Source organism: Triturus cristatus, chromosome 3_2 (assembly GCF_964204655.1).
Source record: "Triturus cristatus chromosome 3_2, aTriCri1.1, whole genome shotgun sequence".
NCBI lineage: Eukaryota > Metazoa > Chordata > Amphibia > Caudata > Salamandridae > Triturus > Triturus cristatus.
The window spans coordinates 783,424,288-783,444,140 of NC_140584.1; the positions used below are offsets into that span (position 1 = coordinate 783,424,288).

The 19,853-nt window shown below is 43.8% G+C and overlaps 1 protein-coding gene across 7 annotated transcripts in view; it reads left to right on the plus strand.

The window, feature by feature from the left end:
• The window catches only part of PLEKHM3 (pleckstrin homology domain containing M3), a 520,667-nt gene that overhangs the window by 80,402 nt on the left and 420,412 nt on the right, over positions 1-19,853 (plus strand). The gene's annotated exons all lie outside the window — the stretch shown is intronic.

The window sequence follows — 19,853 nt, forward strand, 5'->3', positions numbered from 1 at the left end:
GCTCAAGACTGCATGGGTTAGCACATTAAGCCCTGACCTACTGGCTTTTCCCATTGCTTGTTCTGTCAGGCAGTATGCTCATAATGAAATTCAGATATGGTTTTGCCTTTCTGCATCCGAATGGGATTTTTTATTAGCACCAAGAAAACGAATAACTTGTTTTTATATCGCGCTTCAAACTGCACTACTGCCATTTCTAAGCAATAGCGGGTGTTACTGTTATCCAATGTCCTCCCTCTCCTGCTAGCCCTTGACTCCTCATCTGGACTTTAATATGCGCTCCTCACTTCTTCACTCGTCCTTATGGTTCCGTCAGATTCAGTATTTAACCTATTAGTATATTTAACAGGAGATTGAAGAATTTCTCCAGATCATGTGCACGGCTGAGATTAAGAGTCACCCAATTCTTTAAGTAGGATTCGCTGTAGTAATGTTGCCTGTGCTCTTCAATACTGTGTGTGTTCTGCCCCCTACTTGGATGCCCCAGTCCACGAGCCATTTCCACAAAGACTCCATGACCAGTGCAGACAACAGTGGTGAGAGAGAGAACTTTCCTGAAGGGTGCCTCTTACCAACACTAAGCCCTCCAATTCCCTTAATATCTTTATAAAATATATTAAGCGGATCAGCCCTTAAAGTTAGTCCCAAAATGAGACTCTGTCAATTTACTTTTGATATCTGGCGCCGCAACTGCATGCTCCTGGGGCTCCGGAAGCCATGTATGAACATAATCGCACACTAAGACAATGCTTTGAAGTGAGTCCACCTCACATAAGACAGTTACAACTGCCGACATCTGAAAAAGGTACCCGTATGGTTGTGAATAAGCATCTTTATCGTTCCCTAATTAGTCTAGTATCACAGGTTCAAGATACATAATCAGGTATTGGACCTGCACAGTGGCACACATTATTTCCTCTAAGTGGCATACAGTATTTTCTTTGAGAGTAGAGGTTGGAATCGGGGCTGTCTCGGAGAAACAAGTTACCATGTTTTGCCTCTCTGAATTTTTCAAGCCCCCACATTCTGTAAATGGCTGTAGCACAGGGCTGGGTGGTAACATTATTATGGTTAATGACCAAAGGTAACCATTGCTTATTATGTGAACATGACCAATAGTTTGTGGAGTACTTAGCAGGTCTTAATGCTAGGCTGCGGGAACACTCGGCCACGCTTCTTCTCAGTCGAGTTGACCTCATTAGCATGGAGTGTTTCCTTTGCAAATGAGACACACTCATTTGCATGGGAACCTTGTGCACTGCTAGTCGTGAGATACAGTGGTGGAATGAGTATCGACACTGGGTTTGGTGTTGCTGGTGTTATCGGGGTGCAGTGGGTCCTCGGGGGTCTGATCTAGTTAATAATCCTATCAGTAATGGGTGTATATCTGAACCTGCTTTCTGCGTGGAGCTAGCCTAAGAGGACCCCTCCATTGAAGGGGGGCAGCTGCACCATCACCAGAGTAACATGGCTGCAGTATGGCCTGGCAGACAGTATTGACCCTGCCATCACCCCTCCAGCAGAGAGGAAACCATTTCTGGAACCCTTATCAAGACCACTCACCTTAGGAGGTGGAATTTTTACCCTAATATGGCTGGGAGCGCATATTTTGCCATTAAAAGCTACATTCGTTATCTAGAAACTCTGCTCTGATCCAGGTTAGTAATACTGTATTTCAGCTGCCATGAGTTTCTTTTTAATCACTTAAAACACTTTAATTTAACACAATGTTAGTAAGTACTTGACAACTATATGAATTAATGATACATGTAGGTCATATAATTCTATTGTTTCCTCTTCTCTCACCCCTTCCTATTTCCTTCCTCTTTTTCTCTCCCTCTTCTACTTCTCATAAATTACAAAATACAAATTGCTGGTTTCATAAATTACTCTTTTGCATAGTTTCGGTCATTGGTTTAATTGTTACACAGTGCATTATCTTTCTGTTTATTTACCGTATGTCTCTCTTACATATTTACGTAGTAATCATATTATAGACATGTTCCCTATGATGTACCTCTTGCTGAAATTACTTTAATAAAGCTTTTTTAAACCAATAAAAAAACCTACATTTGTAAACGTTTTTGGATTGTCACCTTCAATAGTGCCTGACAAGCAACTTTGTGAAATGTCCGAGTTGTCAGGTTGTAAGAAAATCTACAAAAGTTTCGGCCAATGCTGCTTCCAGAAAAGGGAAGCATTCTGGACAGTGGTAGGGAAATGGCCATTAGGTGTGTTTTCATAACCACTAAATCAATGCAAATTTTACCTAAATTATTTTTTGTTTTTAGGGATCCGTTTATGTGTTGTACATAGTTGAACCTAAATCTAACTGCATCAGAACCCTGTTTGTAACTACTAAGCTGCAACGCTAAATTAAGAAGCGCACTAGCTCTGCTAATACCCATTATTGACATGCAGAGGACCGTTTAAAATAATCTTTTGGTCCTGCCTGTAATTATTTGGACCCCCTTGGATGCCTTCCGAACTGGCTCACGGTGCGCATCTGCACGGCGAATTGTGGTTATTGTTACGTCTGATGTTTACCCAATCCTAAAAAGAAGGTTTTGTGTTGATTTTCGATACAGACAGTTTATTCAATTCGCTGGACTGTAAACACAGCTGACATCAGGGCAGGCAGAAGCCACGATGGCGACAGAGTGCTGCAGATAACGGAGAGTTTAAGCCAAATGTTTCATACTCCATCAAAACCACATACAAGTGGAAACTCCTCCTGAAAAGCTACCTCAACCCATCTCTCACCCGGGAAATAGTTGAAACTGTCAGGGCCTCTCACTGACTAGCAAATCTCCATCGTTTAATGTTCCCGAGGCCTAAAATTCCGAATCAGTCAATACCACGTCATGTTTTTTTGCTAATTGCCGGGTACGGGGTTTGTTCGTCAAATTACGGACAACTCGAGAAAGGCCCGAGCCTTGCTACCCCTCCGCCGCCGCCTCTGCAACACATAATTGGGCCCACTTGCATAAGTGATATTCCTTTGCATTGTATTGTTATTGCACTTGTGTAGTAGTTACTACCCCAGACTAGCCCTTGAAGCGCTTTATGCCGAGCAGCACGCTGCTTTGGAATCCAAGGTTAGTGGTTAATCCAGTGTTTGTTGTTGGTGGTGGGTTATGGGGGTAGCGTTGTGCTCTCAAGGAGACCATTCCATGCATGTATTCCTGAGCCCTGCGGTGGATGCCACTGGTGGGAGTTAGGTGTGAGCATCAGTGGCGGTGCTGTTTGTAGGCACAAGTTCAGGTGAAGGAGAGGGTGAGCCTCGCAGCCAATCCAGTGCCAGATCAGGGAGTAGAGGACATGGTCCGAGCGTGGCTGCTTTCACTTGTGTAGGGCTGGCTGAGGCTCTCATCTGCTCTTTTAAAGATGGTGGTCAGGTGATCCATGACATCGGAGTACCAGGTCAGCATAGGAGCGCAGAGAGGCTCTTGGGGGCTTCTTGGACGTGCTCCTGCTTTCCCCTGGGTGGCTGCAGGATGTGTCCTATGTGAATTCCTCAAGTAGTGGGGGAGCGATCCCAGTTGGGTTGACTCATTGTTAGTTCTTATTGCACCTCAAGTAAAATGGATGCAAGCCATTGATTTTACAATTCTGGTCACCAGAAACCCCCTTCCACATCACATTCAGCTGTTATGTCGAGTGTCTGAATGAGTTACAACAGTGGCATAACGCACTCGGTGCTTACCTCCTGGGAGTCTGGTGTGTTATGGGACCTGGAGTCCCCTGCTGGGCACAGAAACAAACAGATACAGCGTCCCGTGCGCGGGTAGAAGTCGGCGCTTTTAAGCGCTGCTGGCAGGCTCCTCCCTCCTGGGACTCTGGTGTGTTCTGGGACCTGGAGTCCCCTGCTGGGCACAGAAACAAACAGATACGGTGTCTGTGTTCCATAAAAGTACAGGTGCAGGTTTAAAAAATAAAATCCATCGATTGGAGAACAAATCGATGGAAGCAAGCAAGCAGTCATCCTCTGGACCACTATGTCCCCGCCCAAGGATGTCTGACACAATTCACAAATGGAAAAATGTCCAACATGGACTGCTTCTCTTTTGACCCTCCTTTGAGGAGTCAGTAACTTTTAAATTGTTTCCAACCATAATTAAGGTCCCAAATCACTGATACATTTCATTGTGAATCACGACCAGGAGGGGGTGTGCCTTTCGTGCCCCTTGCTTTGCAATTCAAAAAGGCTTTATCGAATCACAGCAGAGGATTGACACATTCAAAAAAGCATGTTTTGTGAATCGTAGGGTTTGCTCCCGCATTCTGCTTTTATACATTTGGCCCTAAGTGCTTGTTGAATCTACAGCAGAGCAGATTTGGCCCCACTGTTTACTGGACTCCGACTACTCCCTGGAGGATTCTGTAGTCACTGATTTGAGTCGATTGTACTCTCCTAGAATTGGAGCTGTCTGGCTCCACAGCGAAATGAACAATAGTCACTTGCACCATTTTTCACTTGTTTAATATGTTTATTGTTCATACTGTGACTTGCATTTTGTTTTTAGTTTGTAGTAGGCTCCACCACTAAGTCGCTCAAGGAGTGATTCGGATCCACTTTGGTGATTTAAGGGCCTGATTTAGATTTTGGCAGATGGGTTAGTCCTTCACAATGGAGAGGAATATCCCATCCGCCGAAATACAAATCCCATAGGACATCATGGGATTTATATTTTGGCGGATGGGATATCTTTCACCGTTGTGACGGAGTAACCCGTCTGCCGAGATCTAAATCAGGTCCTTTGTTCTCTCCCCTGTTTTTTTACACTCCTAGGTTAGTGCTCCAGCACTCCATCCCTTTCACTGGCCACGCCCGCTGTTGCCATGAACAGCCATTGAGCGGACACAGCTCTTTGCCCAGACTGGATCTGGCTGTGCTGCTGCCTGGACTCCTACTACTCCCTTGAGGTTTCTGGGAGTTTTAGTCAAAGTTTGGAATTTTTTATAATGTCTTAGCAATTGAGTTGTCTGACTCCACAACTGTTGCACACACTGACTGTTAGTTATTTTATCCATTTATTGTTTATATTATCTTCATTTTGCTTTTAGTTCCCAGTAGGCTCAACTAAGGAAGCTTAGAGGTCGACAAAGGAGTGGCTGGGCTATCCCTTCTCCCCCTATTTTTTACACCCTACACCTCTAGAGCTTGAACCTATTCATTGGCCATGACACATATTGCAATGAACAACTATTATGTGGCTGTGTGGAGTGAGTGTGCTGGGGGCTCACCAAAGGCATCTGTATGTGCTTTGCATTAAAAAAAAACCTGGCCATCGTGTTTCGCTCACATGGGACTCCTAACATACACCTCAGCAGTGTTACATACATCTTTTATCAGAACAACTGATAACAGTCCCTTTTTCTTGTTACTATTTTGGTTTCTCCTCTATTCCTACTTAGCCTCCGCCACATACACACACTGCAACTCATTTATTATTGGCTACTAATGCGTCAGACACAGCAGTGAAATGCTTTCTGATCAACTTTCGATCTTTCCAAAGCAACATCTGGATATATATAATTTGATCAATCTCACAAACCGGACATCTTTTTCCCCGCTGAAACCTGGTTTAGAGATGCTTCATCCCCCAATATCGCCTCAGCCATTCCACCTTATACTCCATTCTTTCTGAAAAAAATACTAAGGTAAACCTGGCAGAGGATTGGCGATTGTTTTCAACTCCACTTACTCTTGTACTCTCATTGAGACCCTGAGTTTGGCTAGGCAGAGTGCATGGTCTTTGCATTTACGCTGACTACCGTAAATTATTTCCCTGTAGCTTTACCTTATGGCCCCTCTGTCTGCCCATGATCAGCATTTAGTAAGTCATCATAAAATATGTACATTTTTTAGTCCTAGGAGATCTTAAGTTTTACTGCCATGATCTTGAAGTGGAGAAACTACTACTCTCTTAAACGCACTCAATAGTTTAGAACCCGCTCAAAGGGTCTCTACTTCCTCCCCAAAGGCTAGGCACCCATTAGACCCTATTTTTACCAACCACAGTCTTATGACACTGATGGATCCATTTCCATTAACCTTGACATATCACAATTTTTTTTTTTTTTGTAAACAGATTTGTATTGGGTTTTCAAGGTGGCATCAGCATAGGAAAAACCGCCCAGTGTGCACATCATATGATCAAACAGTGCAAGTAAAGTTCAGTGGGGTTGTCCCCCCGCTTATTATCATAGGGTCCCCCTTCCCCTCCCACTATCAGTCCTCTCATCGGGCAGGCAATATGGGCTACCCCCCCTCTATTCCACCATCTCTCCCCATGCTCGGACCCATGCAGATGTTCCCAAGCGTCTCCTCATAATCGGTATCTTGGAAGGAGTCCTCAGGTGAATACCACCCCGCCCCGCTTCCCCCCTCATCCCTCACCCCCAACTTCTCTAAACTAAAGAACTCCTCCCACCGACCCTACCCCCTCAGGCATGTCCCTCTGTCAGTAAAACGTCTCCTATCTCATCCATCGTGATCCATGTCCCCTACCTTCTGAACCCCAGGGGAACCGTATTAGGGAAAAAATGGAAGGAGGCCCTCAACTAGGCCTTCTCAGGCCCAACCTTGACATATCACTATGCAGTTCCTTTTACTATTCCTGATCAAACCAACTCTTTCATCCAGGCCCCTCACATATCTGTTGACGTAAAGGGATCCTGGATTAAAGTTAGGCAAGATACATTTGTGAAAGCACTTGCCTCCTTCTATCTATTGCATCCCATGATCCCTCCATGGCAGCCCAGCAATTTAAACTCTGATTCTTGGAGGCTCTTGACCCAGTTACTGTGAAATAGGGTTTCAGCAAATAATTATCACTTGCACATCACTAAGTAAAAGTGTCTCAATTTGTTTTGATTCTGTTAAAAATCTTTGTTTCCATCACCCTTCAGAATTACAAAAAAAGTGTTTGATTTGTGATTTTTTTTTTTTTAAATTGTTCATATATACTGAAATATGTAGACTGCCCATTTACAGGTACTTACGTTTTGTTAGAAAAAAATGACATCCTACAGCCTTTCTTGTCAGACTCCTTGTACTAGAGCAAGATTGCCGCATAGTTTACTTTACAAACTCCTCTTACTTTGTAGTCAGAGAAAGAAAAGTAAATACCAATTTCCATGTTAAATCAATAAGCAGCAATTTGTCAGAAATCATAGCCTGACATTTGACCTCTGTCTTTGAACCCATAGTAAATGTGACAAGGCTAATACAAAATGTAAAGGCATCTTTATTGCTTATTCACATTCTGAACTCCATCATGGGCAATTCAGGGGCCGCAGCAACACCCGCCACACCCCTACTTCCAGCGCCTATGTCTGCTCCTTGGTATACCAACAACCTACCACTGGAAAAGTGAGACCGAAAGCATCTTGAACACCAATAGCGTTTAGCGTAGGACGCAAATATTAATTTACAGAGCAGTCATCAAAAAGTAGCAATGCCTCATTTGTGCCATCAAGGTCAAGTTTCTGGCCCCAAAAACCATGACTTCTGCGAAGTTACAGCTCACCATACCTCCATCGTGAAAAGGCAGCTGCATCCTGAGGCTTGTAACAATTCTGCCCTGGTGTCTCAGGAGTCCTGCAATGACCTTCCTTCTTTATCCTGAATGAAATCTTTTATTTGTATATAGCATTCCTGCCGCACTACTTTTTCCTGCTACTTTATTGGAGAAAGCAATCAACAGACAAATATCCAAGTTCCTGAAAATTAACAACCTTCTGGATTTCTGTGCAGTCAGAATTTAGCCAGCTCACAGCTTGAGGGCAGTGTTACTGTCAGTAATGGATGACATTTGAATGTTGCTGAATCAAGACAACCCTGCTGCCTTGATCTATCCGCATCATTTGAGGTGATCTCCCACATGGTTCCACTATCTTCTTTCTTTTTTTATTATTTTTTATTTTTTTTTAAACATTTCATTGATTTTACAGCTCAAGAAAGAAGTGGCATGTCGGGCATGGTACGCGTATAAAGTACAGTAGCATATTGTAATACAGTAAAAAGGCAATGAAACTATCACATTTCCCAAATCACCAAAACCACAAACAATATTCTAGCAGGGCGTGGCCCGGTCTCCTTGTTTGTGCATTGAGACCGTCAGCCTTGTGGAGTTCCATATCCCCGTCATTAGCCCATGGCCTGTCTGTGCCGGGCTCTAACTGTATCCCTCTGTATTCTGTCCATCATTCCAGTTCTTAAAGTGTTTCTGGGGGCCTCTGTCTCCTTCCATGCCCTAGAAATGTCCCTCTTAGCAACAATTAGGCCCAACCACTGAAACGTTCTCTGATAGTGTGTTCCCCCAAATGACCTGTGATATAGAGAATGATGAGTTTGAGGTCTTGGGGAATATTCCATCCCAGCACTCTCTCGAGTCGCCACAGCACAGCACCCCAAAAGTGGTCCAGGACCGGGCAGTGCCAAAACGAGTAAGGTAGGTCTCCCTGTAAATCATCGCACCTCAGGTAATTTCCCATAGAGATGAGGCCCATGTGATGGAGCCTGACTCTGGTATAGTATACTCTTTGTAGCACTTTCAGCTGAATTAATCTAAATTGAGAGGCTATAGCTGACTCTCTGGGGGGCCTCTACCTGCACTCTCCAGTCATTGTAGTCCAATTGCCCCTGTTCCCCCCTCCCACGCCCTCCGGCCCCCGCACCATGTTATCTGGTACATTGCACAATAGCGTTTTATACATTTCTGACAATTTTTGCTCTTTGAGGTTTTTGAAGAGGATTATGCCCTACAGTTGGGAAGATTCGGGGATATCTACCACTGTTTGTATAATAAGCAGAAGGGCGTGGCGGACCTGCGGATACCAGAAGAACTCTGTGCGGCGTATGTCATACTCCCCCTGCAGGTCCTGGAAGGACTTAAGCATCCCATTAGGAAGCACATTCCCCATAAGCCCCCCGAAAAGCCCTGTAGGACCATTACCTGTGAGACTCTAGTACCCTGCCACAATGGGGTCTCCAATGTGAGGGTGTCCGCCCACCCCACGGTCCACAGGGCTGAGTTCCATACCCTAAGCACTACTCGTGTGGCTGGTGGGGGAGCTGTAGGAACAGCTCTTCCATAAAGCAGGTGCAGGAGGTCTCGGCTGCCCAGTATCAATCCCTCTGCTGTGTATGCCGGGTCTGCTAAGCCCTTAAACCACCATTCATTTATGATAAGCAGATGCGCCACCCTTTAGTATAGGTGCATGTCAGGAGTCGCTATCCCACCCTCAACAGCTGGTTTGCTGCGTTTCCCCTGAGCGATATGGTGCATACTACCACCACCCCATAGCAGCTGTCTGACACTCTTCTTTTTTAAATATACACATTTGCAAGGTTGCGCTTAAATGGCTATGTCTCTTTCTTTCTGGGAAAACTCAGATTACCTCTTTACTCCCTAACTCTTCAGATGCCTCTCCCATTATTGTGGAGTCCCTGAGGGTTCTACTCTGACTCCCATGCTATTTAATATCTGTATTACCCAAATGATATCCATTAGGCTTATATTCAGACTGGAAGTCGTGTCACGTGCAGATGTTAATCATATATACTTTTCCATCTCAGATAATTTGGAAGAATCGTGTTCCAACTTTCACCTCTGCATGTCTGAGGTTGCCAGGTGGATGCTGGCAAATTGTTTGAAGCCTAACGGTGAGAAAACCGTAGTATTACTCTTCTGCGAGTTATCCATTCAACTGTCACCTCACTAGAGGCCTCCTGAACTCGACATCAACCCCACCTTTGTAATCAGCTAAAAAACTAATTTATCATAGATTAGCAGCTTCTCTTTTCTAAACGTGCAGTCCGGTCTCTGCCAAGAAGTCAAAATTCTCAGAGTTGCCTACCCCCAATGCAAAGTTTCAACATTTCTTTTGTCTTTGTGGTGACCCACAAGTTGTATTTCTTTGGCATTTGTCAGCCTATCATTTGTAAACAATACTGGAGACTACTGCACTGTTTCAATGGTAATTCTTGAAGCACACTTTATTCATTGTCTTTTCATTGTATGCATTATCTGCAGTACTTCTACATTCTCCTGCTGTATGTTACATTTAGTCCTGCTCCCTGCTCCTGTGTTACTGTTTTCCTTTTCTTGAGCAAAGTAAAATATGCAGTAGGATTTATTCTCTATGGGTTTATTATCATTAGATCTTTTCATATCTATAGCTCTGTCTTTACCATCAGTGCTTTGATTAGGATGTCTACTCTTTTTTTTAGTTCCTACTTAAAATAGGTATCTTCCTGTTGAGCCCATAAAAATACCCACAAGAGCCACCTAATAGAAGCAGACACTTTGGGCCAAATTATGACATCGGTCAGAGGTTTTCCGACCGACGCGGCAGGTTTAAACTCCGACTGCCGCATTAGGATGGTGGCAGGCAAAGTTCAAATCGGCTGGGGAATCCAACTCCGTTCCGATGGACTCAAGGAGCCCGTCGGCCAGTCGGAACTGAACCATAATACCTTAAGGATGGTGTTTTTGCTGTGGGGATTATGATGGCACCTTCCAACAGCCTTTACTTGTCGGACTTTCTGACTTCAAAAGGCTGTCAAAGTGTCTTTAGGGGCCCCTAGCAGGGCCTCCTTCCCCCCTGGTCCTCCGCATTTGGGCCTTAGAAATTGAGTTATCATTGGTAGGCTCCTAGACACCTAGCCTGCCACTTGCCTGTGGCCTCCAGTTCTTGCTTGTTCCAGACTGATGCAGTGAGTGACACCACCGCTACTCCGGTTTTCCCTTTGGGGTTTTCCTGCCCGCTGAAATAAAGTCAATTGAACCTTTTATAGGCAATATGCGAGAGAGGCTTTATTTAATTAACCCCATCGATCAACGAGCCGAACCAACTGTCCGACTCAGAACACAGCGAAGTCCTGGTTCCACGTGAGAACATAGCACGTGGAACCAGAACGTTATCACACTTCTTCCTTCTCAAAATGAAATGAATCTTTTAGCAAGAACAACTAAACGACACAAAAACATAAATCTTAATTTCTTAAAGAATAAATAAGATGAAAAACAGGAGACATTAAAACATAGAAGGATGATGAAAATGACCATCTATCCCAGAAACATCAAAATTAACATCTCACAAAATCATGAAGATAACTTGGGCTTTTGCAAACCCTTACACTCTTGCGCGTTGGCCTAAGTTCCAAACGGGAAGAGATACCCTCAGAAGAATCAGTTTCACAAAAACGGTTACAACCTGAACTAATATGAACAACACGACTATGATTCCAGATACGTCCATCATTGGTTTTAACAGCATTTTTGAACAGTTTCACCACACTTTTTATATCGGTGAATTTTGACCAATTTAGACATCCAACCGGAGCCTTGACCTTGACTCGGTCACCCACTTTGAACTTAACAATCTTACCAGATTTATGCTTGTCAACATAAATCTTCCTTTTCCTTTGAAGAATTATTTCCTTTTCCCTCCAATTACCAATACCTTTATCTTTTAACCCTTTGTCCAAAGTCATCCACACTGGACACAAAATGGTGTTCGGAGATCTTCCTTTAAACAACTCAAAAGGTGTCTTTCCAGTTGTAGAATGAGGTGTAAATCTGTAAGCAGAAATTCGACATTGCAACTCATCCTTCCAGTTTAAACAGTTAACCCTCGCCAATTGTATACTCACTTTCAATGTTTTGTTCAACCTCTCAATTGCTCCATTAGCCTCAGGATGATAAAGCGAAATCTTCTTGTGTTCAATTCCACACTTCACTAAATATTCCTCCATTTCACGTGAACAAAATTGTGGCCCATTGTCTGATAGTAAGGAACATGGAAAACTTTCACGCTTGAAAATGGAATCCAAAAATGGGATTATACATTGAGTAGTTATGTCTCTCACAGAGCTCACTTCAATCCACCGAGAGTATAAATCTAACAAAACAATCAGATAAGGAGTTTGATGTTCACCATATAGAGGACCAACAATATCAATCGCTACTTCATCCCAAGGACACATGGGTAATCTCCTACAAACCATAGGTAGAAGTCTGGGTTTAAGAATTTTGTCACTTAATGAACATGGAACACAATCACGTCCTGCTCGTTCTACCATGAGATCCAGACCTGGCCACCAATAATCATGTCTGATTCTTTCTTTGGTTTTTGAAATTCCCATGTGTCCTTCATGTGCAATCTGAATAATATTTTCCCTTAAACACTCTGGTGGAACTAATCTTGTGCCTCTGGTTAAGATACCATCCACAACAGCTAATTCATTAGAAACTAACGACCATGGTTTCTCAAGACTGTTTTCTTTTCCTTGTGACAATAAATCCATCACACCCACCAATTCTGAATCATTCTTCAACACCTCCTTCCACTCATCTTCTTTAATCACACCTAAAGTGATGTCACACACTTTAACCTCAAACTCATCTTCCATCCCCTCCTCACAACACAAACTATTTGAATCCACGCCGTCAACTAAACGTGAGAGACAGTCAGCTGACACATTAGTTTTTCCAGGAATATATTCAAAATTAAAATGATATTCCTGTAAAGAGATAACCCACCTCCTGATCCTAGAGGAGATAGAGTCAAGACCTTTTTTCTCAAAAACTTCCTTTAGAGGCTTATGATGAGATCTTACAGTAAAAGAGGTGCCCCAAACAAATTTCCTAAATTTATTGAGCGCCCAAAATATGGGCCTCTTTTTCAATGACCGAGTAATTAAGCTCAGCACCCCTAAGACATCTTGAAGCACACGCAACCAAATGCTCATGACCATTTCTCGACTGAAAAAGCAGAGCACCCAAAACTTTTTTGCTTGCATCGGTCATGATGAAAGTTGCATCACCTGGTTTAAATGCTTTTAAATCAGGTGCATTCTTAAGATCCATTTTAACTCCTGAAAACTCTTCTTTACACACCTCATCCCACACAAATTCTGCATTTTTGCACAGTAACTTCCTGAGATGAATAGTTTTATCAGCAACATTTTTAATGAATTTGTTATGAAACTCAGCCATGCCTAAAAAAGAGGAAAGTTCCTCCTTTGAACACGGTTCTTTCAAATTCACTATGGTATCAACCAACTCCTTTTTTGGTCTGACTCCGCTCCCAGAAATGTGGTGACCAAGATAATCAACCTCTGTTACCCCAAATTTACACTTGTCACGTTGTAAAGTCAGACCTGCTTTGAGTAATCTCTCCAAAACCTTTATAACTCTTCTATCATGTTCTTCGAGGTTTTTCCCAAATATCAAAAGATCATCTTGATAACATCTAACACTAGGAATCCCTTTGATGACATCATTCATAATTCTCTGAAAAACAGATGCTGCTGACACCAAACCAAAAGGCATCCTTAGAAATTTAAATGCCCCCATGGGGGTTCCAAACGCAGTCAACTCCTGTGAATCTTTGTTAAGAGATACCTGGTGATATGCTGATGCCAAATCCAAGGTACTAAAATAGCATGCACCTTCCAATGTCGAAACCATTTCCTCAATATTAGGAAGCGGAAACCTGTCCACCACCACCTCTTTGTTGAGAGCCCGAAGATCTATACATAGACAAATCTCATTGTTGGCCTTCCTCGCTACCACTAAGGGTGCCAACCACTCTGTAGCCTCCACTGGTTCTATCACCCCAACACTCAGCAACCGATCTAACTCTGTTTGAACTCCTTCTTGTACATTGATAGGAATACTCCTTACTTTTGCTGCAATGGATCTAGCACCAAGCTTAAGTTTAATTTGATGGCTATACCCTTTTAAACAACCTAAAGTGTTTCTAATCAAACCTTCAAACTTCTTTATAAATTTGTTTTCCACATTCTCAATAGACTGTACTTGCACAGGGGGGTTGCTATTCGGATTGAGGATTATACCCTGGCGTGCTTGATGAGTCCAACTCAACAAATTGTCTCCTTTCTCCGCCACATATACCTTTGCATCAGTAAACCTTCCATTGCACTCCACACAGCTCAAGAAATACCCCAACATTTTTATGAGAGTACCCCCATAACCTGTTGGTTTAACATCTGATTTTAACAATTTTACATTTCCTTTAAAACTCTTCACTAATTCTTCTTTAGAAATGAATGTAAGATGAGAGCATGAATCGAATTTCATTTTGATCCTTACATCCCCCACCTTGACCCATTCAGTAGGATGTTCCACACCACACTCATTCACTTGGAAAGAGACTTCTCTTACTTCATTCTTGCTGTTGGGATTAGTCCGAAAATGACAATTCCTAGTGAAGTGACCCCTCCTCCCACAAGAGCTACACATAACCTTAAGAGCAGGGCATTCCCTCGCATTTGCTTTGTGACTAAATTTACCACATCGATAACATGTGCCCTGAAAAGCCAACATGCTCCTCCTTTTTTGAGGTACACTCCCCGCCTTATTTTCTTTTTCTTCCTCTCCACCCTTGTAGTTGACTGAATCACTTTTCCTTTTAACCTGACACGCAATCTCTTCCACTTTCTCTTCATGAGAAGATACCTTTCCCACTTTGCTCAATTCCCCCACACATTTGAGCATATGTTCCACCCGTTTAGCAATAATCATTACTTCCTCTAACGGTGGCTCATCCTTTAACCAAAGCTCCTCTCTTATTTTATCACTGCTGCATCTTAAGACAAACTGATCTCGTATTCTCTCCTCCACAAGCTCACCAAATTTGCAACTCGAAGCTAACTTTCTTAGAGCAGTCACAAATTCCTCTACTTTTTCCTCTTTACCTTGTTCTCTTAAACCAGAATAATAACGCTCCATAATGGTGCTTACTTTTGGAAGATAATGCAGATCTAATTGTTTGATACATATCTCGTATTCATTCAATCCCCTTTGAACCGCAGGGCTCAACTCTGGTAAATTTTCCAAGACCTCCTGTCCCTCACCACCTAAACAGTGAAGGAGCAATGCTTGTTTCCTCTCTGCACTCAAATTTGTACCACACACTCTTGCATAATTTTTAAAAGTTTTCCTCCATTTTTTCCACTTCACTGGGGGTTCCTCTGGATTTGACAGGAAAAACGGGGGTGCAGTTACATTCTGCATCTCAAAAGAAAGATATTAACGTTCTTTTCCTACAAGTTCTTAAAATTATTTCTCAAATCACAAAAAATTAAATTATCAGTTTTCTTGACAATGCAAATAAGTTCCTTTCTTTTGTCTAAAAATTTTTTTAAAAAAATGTTTAAAATAAAATGTTGTTCCCTCTAGAGTCAAGGTGTGCCTATCACCGTGATGACACACTTTATTTATTTTTTTTAAACCTCTGGACCTTAGTTGCTCTGTGTCCCTCTTGTTCTCCTTTATGTAGATATTAATAAACAAATTTGTATCCTTTCCTGTTGTTTTCTGAAGAGTTTAATGGTAAAACCGCCCACGCAAACCTTTGATCCTTTCTTTATGGTAAATTGGGCTTGTTTTACCAACAAACAAAGAATTCACCTAAAATGGGCGCCGTCGTCCTGACGTAAACCTTCGGTCTTGTTTTCGCAGGAATTTGGGCATGTTTCTTTGCGCAGCATTGAACTTGCCTGCAGCCTTGTTTCCTTAGGCAATTGGGCTCAGCATAATGACACGTCACTCACCGTGAAACGCAGATGGTCCTTGCGTTTCAACAAGACAGCGTTATCTCTCTTCCAAACCACAACACCTCTCTGGATCCAATGACAGCCACGCGCTATAACCCTTCCTGGCAATGCTTCTCAAACACAGGTACTTGCTCCTTACTCCGTTTCCATATATTTCTTGTTAACCGTTATCACGCACCCGTACATCTTTTCGGCTTTAGTTATACCTTCCGATGTTGGGGTTAAATCTTCTGCGCATTACACGCGATCGTCGCCAGTGAAATAGAGTCAATTGAACCTTTTATAGGCAATATGCGAGAGAGGCTTTATTTAATTAACCCCATCCATCAACGAGCCGAACCAACTGTCCGTCTCAGAACACAGCGAAGTCCTGGTTCCACGTGAGAACATAGCACGTAGAACCAGAACGTTATCACACCTGCGTTTTCCCACTCCTCGTTCTTGCTGCCAACAGAAGCCCCTCCCACCCAAGGACCTACTCAATGCAGGCTGCAGCGCAGCTGCATCTATAGGCACCTGGACACCTAGCCTACCACCTGCCTGTGGTCACCAGTTCCTGCTTGTTTCAGACTGATCCAGTGACACCACAGCTGCCCAGGTTTTCCCACTGGGATTTTCCCGCATGGGATTTTGTACTCACAGTTCTTCCCACCAAGAGAAGGCCCGTCCACCCTAGAACCTACTTAATGCAGCCACTACCACTTCACCTGCAACCGCACAAACACCAGCCCACACACCAGCCCAACCACAAACACACCACAGACATCATCTGAACAACAGCACCAGCTCCCATGATCCCTTTTCCTTTTTCAACATGATCACTATGCAAGCATTCCACTGAATTATGGGACCTCATCTCATCCCTTGCACCCAGCATCATCTTCTTCGCTGAGACTTGGCTCAAACCCACATCTGACCCAGACATTGCCACAGCGATCCCCAATGGATATTAAATCTCTCACCCGGACCGCATCAACAAGCCGGGAGCAGGATCATCCACAATGAGACCATACAGTGCACCACCACCTCCGACAACTCCACCACTCCCATGGAACATCTCAATTTCAAGTTCCACATGGACGACAAAACAACCATCAATGGCCTCTTCGCATAACGACCTTCAGGCCCGCACTCCAGCTTCTGCAACACCATTGAAGACTTCATTGCACCCCTAGCCTAGACTCCTAGGATTAGATCTTCCTCGGCAACCTAAATTTCCACATCGACGACCCCAACAACACTGCACACCTCCTCAACAGTATGGAGCAGCCTCGAATGGACCCAGATCATCCACAACCCTACACAATCACCGCAGGACACACGCTGGACCCCATTTTCACCTCCAGCAACTGTGTCAAATACAGCCATGTCAGAACTCACATAGACTGATCACTCCGTCGTCCACTTCAGGATCTCCATCCCCCGCACCTCCACTCCCAAGATGACCAGCAGCCACCACCAGAGGTGGAACAAAAACTAAGAGACCAGCTGACGAACGCCATCAAAACCTCCAACCCTGCTACAGCCACCATCCTCGAACAGGGAGTGAAGAACTACAATGCCCAGATCACCAATTGAGCCAGCAGCATCATCCTACACAAAAAATCCTCCGCCAACCCCAGTGAACTCAAAAATGACAGGCCAATCTCCCTGCTCCCATTCCCATTCAAGGTATGGGAAAAGATCATCAACAAGTAACTCATGACACACATGGTTTAGAACGAGCTACACGATGTCTCCCAATCCGTCTTCCGCAGCAATAAGAGCACAAATCTGCCCTGTTCGTTGCCAACGATGACATCGCTCTTTCAGCTACCTAGCCAACAAGCTCTGAAATTCTCTCCCATTCGACTTGAGACTGGAGAGCTCAGAAGTCACTTTTTGGGAAAAACTCAAGACCTGGTTTTTCAGGCATTTCTATTTATTATCTATTTATCAATGTATCAATATACCATATTAAGGGACTCTTGTGGCCTCTTGGAATCCTAGTGTGGAGACACGCCGAATGGAGTAACCTGGCACTATATAAACTTTTTAACATAGCATAACAACATCCAATCCCTTCTAGACCAAGGAGAAACAGCAGCTCTGATCCTCTTCAACCTCTTGGCAGCCTTCGACACCTCATCCCACCTCACACCGATTGAAGGCCTCCACCACTTCAGCATCCAAGGGGACTCGATCAGATGGATCATTTTCTTCATCACCTCTGAACCCCTGGAGATCACCTGCGGTGTCCCCCAGGACTCATCCCCACACTCTTCAATGCATATATGACTCGGCTGGCCAACATAGTCATATCCCATGGTCTCAATATAATTTCCTATGCAGACGACACCAAACTCATCCTCTCACTCACCAACGACCCCACCACCATCAGAACCAACATCCACAGATACATGACAAGCGTCGCTGACTGGATGAAAACAGACAAGATGGAGTACACCCACTCCCTCTGATCACGCTAGAATCCTTGGAATCATCAATGACAATGAGCTCACCATGAAATCACAGATCAACGCTGTGTGCTCCTCCTGCTTCCTCACTCTGTGCATGCAAATGGCTACCCCTACACTCATGATGCACTGTGACACAGGCCTTCATCTCCAGCCTAGTGAACTATGGCAACGCCCTTTATGTCGGAATCGCTGCACACCTCCAAGTGAGACTTCAGACTATAGAGAGCACCACAGCCAGACTAATTGTCGGACTTCCCCAACGAACACATATCACACCCTACCTCAGGCAACTACATTGCCCCCACACAGAAGAGATGCTGATTCAAGCGGATGTATGATGCTACATCGCAAGCGTTAAGATCGCATACCTTTACATCGGCGTCTTTACATCGCATGGCCATTCACAACGCACGCTTTCACCACGCAAACCATTACTTCGATTGCGTATCGAAGTGCATGCAAAATACATTCACAACGCACACAAACACCCCGCATGCTTTAAAATCACGATTTGTTTCCCGAATACCCCCTACATAACACACACTACCCTAAAGCCTTAAAAAGTACACTACACTTCCCTAAACCCTAAGACAGTCCGCCTAACACACTGCCCTACATAACACACACTAACCTAAAGCCTAAAAAAGTAGCCTACACTTCCCTAAGCCCTAAACCCCAAGACAGTACGCCTAAACACACTGCCCTACATAACACACACTACCCTAAAGCCTAAAAAAGTGGCCTACACTTCCCTAAACCCTAGCCCTAAACCCTAAACTCTAATACACTACGCCTAACACACTGCCCTACAGTACGACCACCAGACACTGCCCTAAACACTAAACACTGCACTGTAAGCACAATCTCCAGACACTGCCCTAAACCCTAAACACTACACTCTAAGCATAATCCCCCTTACCTCTTTCTCCTCGCGTTGTCCCGGTGCTCCTCCGCCTCTGTCTCGGTGCTCGTCCGTGCCGCCCGCCTCGCGTCCATTACACCACATGCGATTTAAAAGCATCTGCGTTTTAAATGCGCATGCGATGTAATGGTACGTGGGGTAGTGGGCTGTAATGCTTGCGACGTAAATGCATGCGACATAACGCATGTGTTGTAATGGATGTTCCCCGATTCAAGCTGATGACCGAAACACACAAGGCCCTGCACAACTAAGGACTCGCATACATTAACCACCACCAGAACTTCTGCCAACCGTCAAGAAGAATATGCTCCACCTCCCTTTCACTTGCCCATACTCTCCACTTCTACCAAAGCAGAAATGGAGGATGCTCCTTCTCCCACATCACAGCAAAGACCTGGAACAGCCTCCCCTCACACCTCCAGACCATCACCTCACTTCCGGTATTCCGAATGGCCCTCAGGACCTGGCTGTTCGAATAAGCCTCTGGAACCTGCAAGCGCCTGTATAACCTAGCGTGTGATTAGCTGCGCTTTATAAATCCCGATTGATTGATTGATGTATTGCTTGATTGACTCCTGGTAAGTCAAATGCTCGGTGTTCAAAGATAAAATCAGAGACACATTTTTCAAATGCCTGAGGCACATTTAGAGATTACTTCTCCTGATCCACTAACAAATTAACTTATATCCACTGTTTGTTTCGCCATCGGTAATTGAAACGTGTTTCCAATGTAATTCACTCTGCACATTTGAGTTAAGAAAGCTTTCTATGGTGAATATTCCCACAAAGACCGTTTTTTTTAAATTAATGTGATTTTACACACACTGAAATAACCAGTTCTAGACTTATCACAAAGTAATGCATGAACATTAATTAC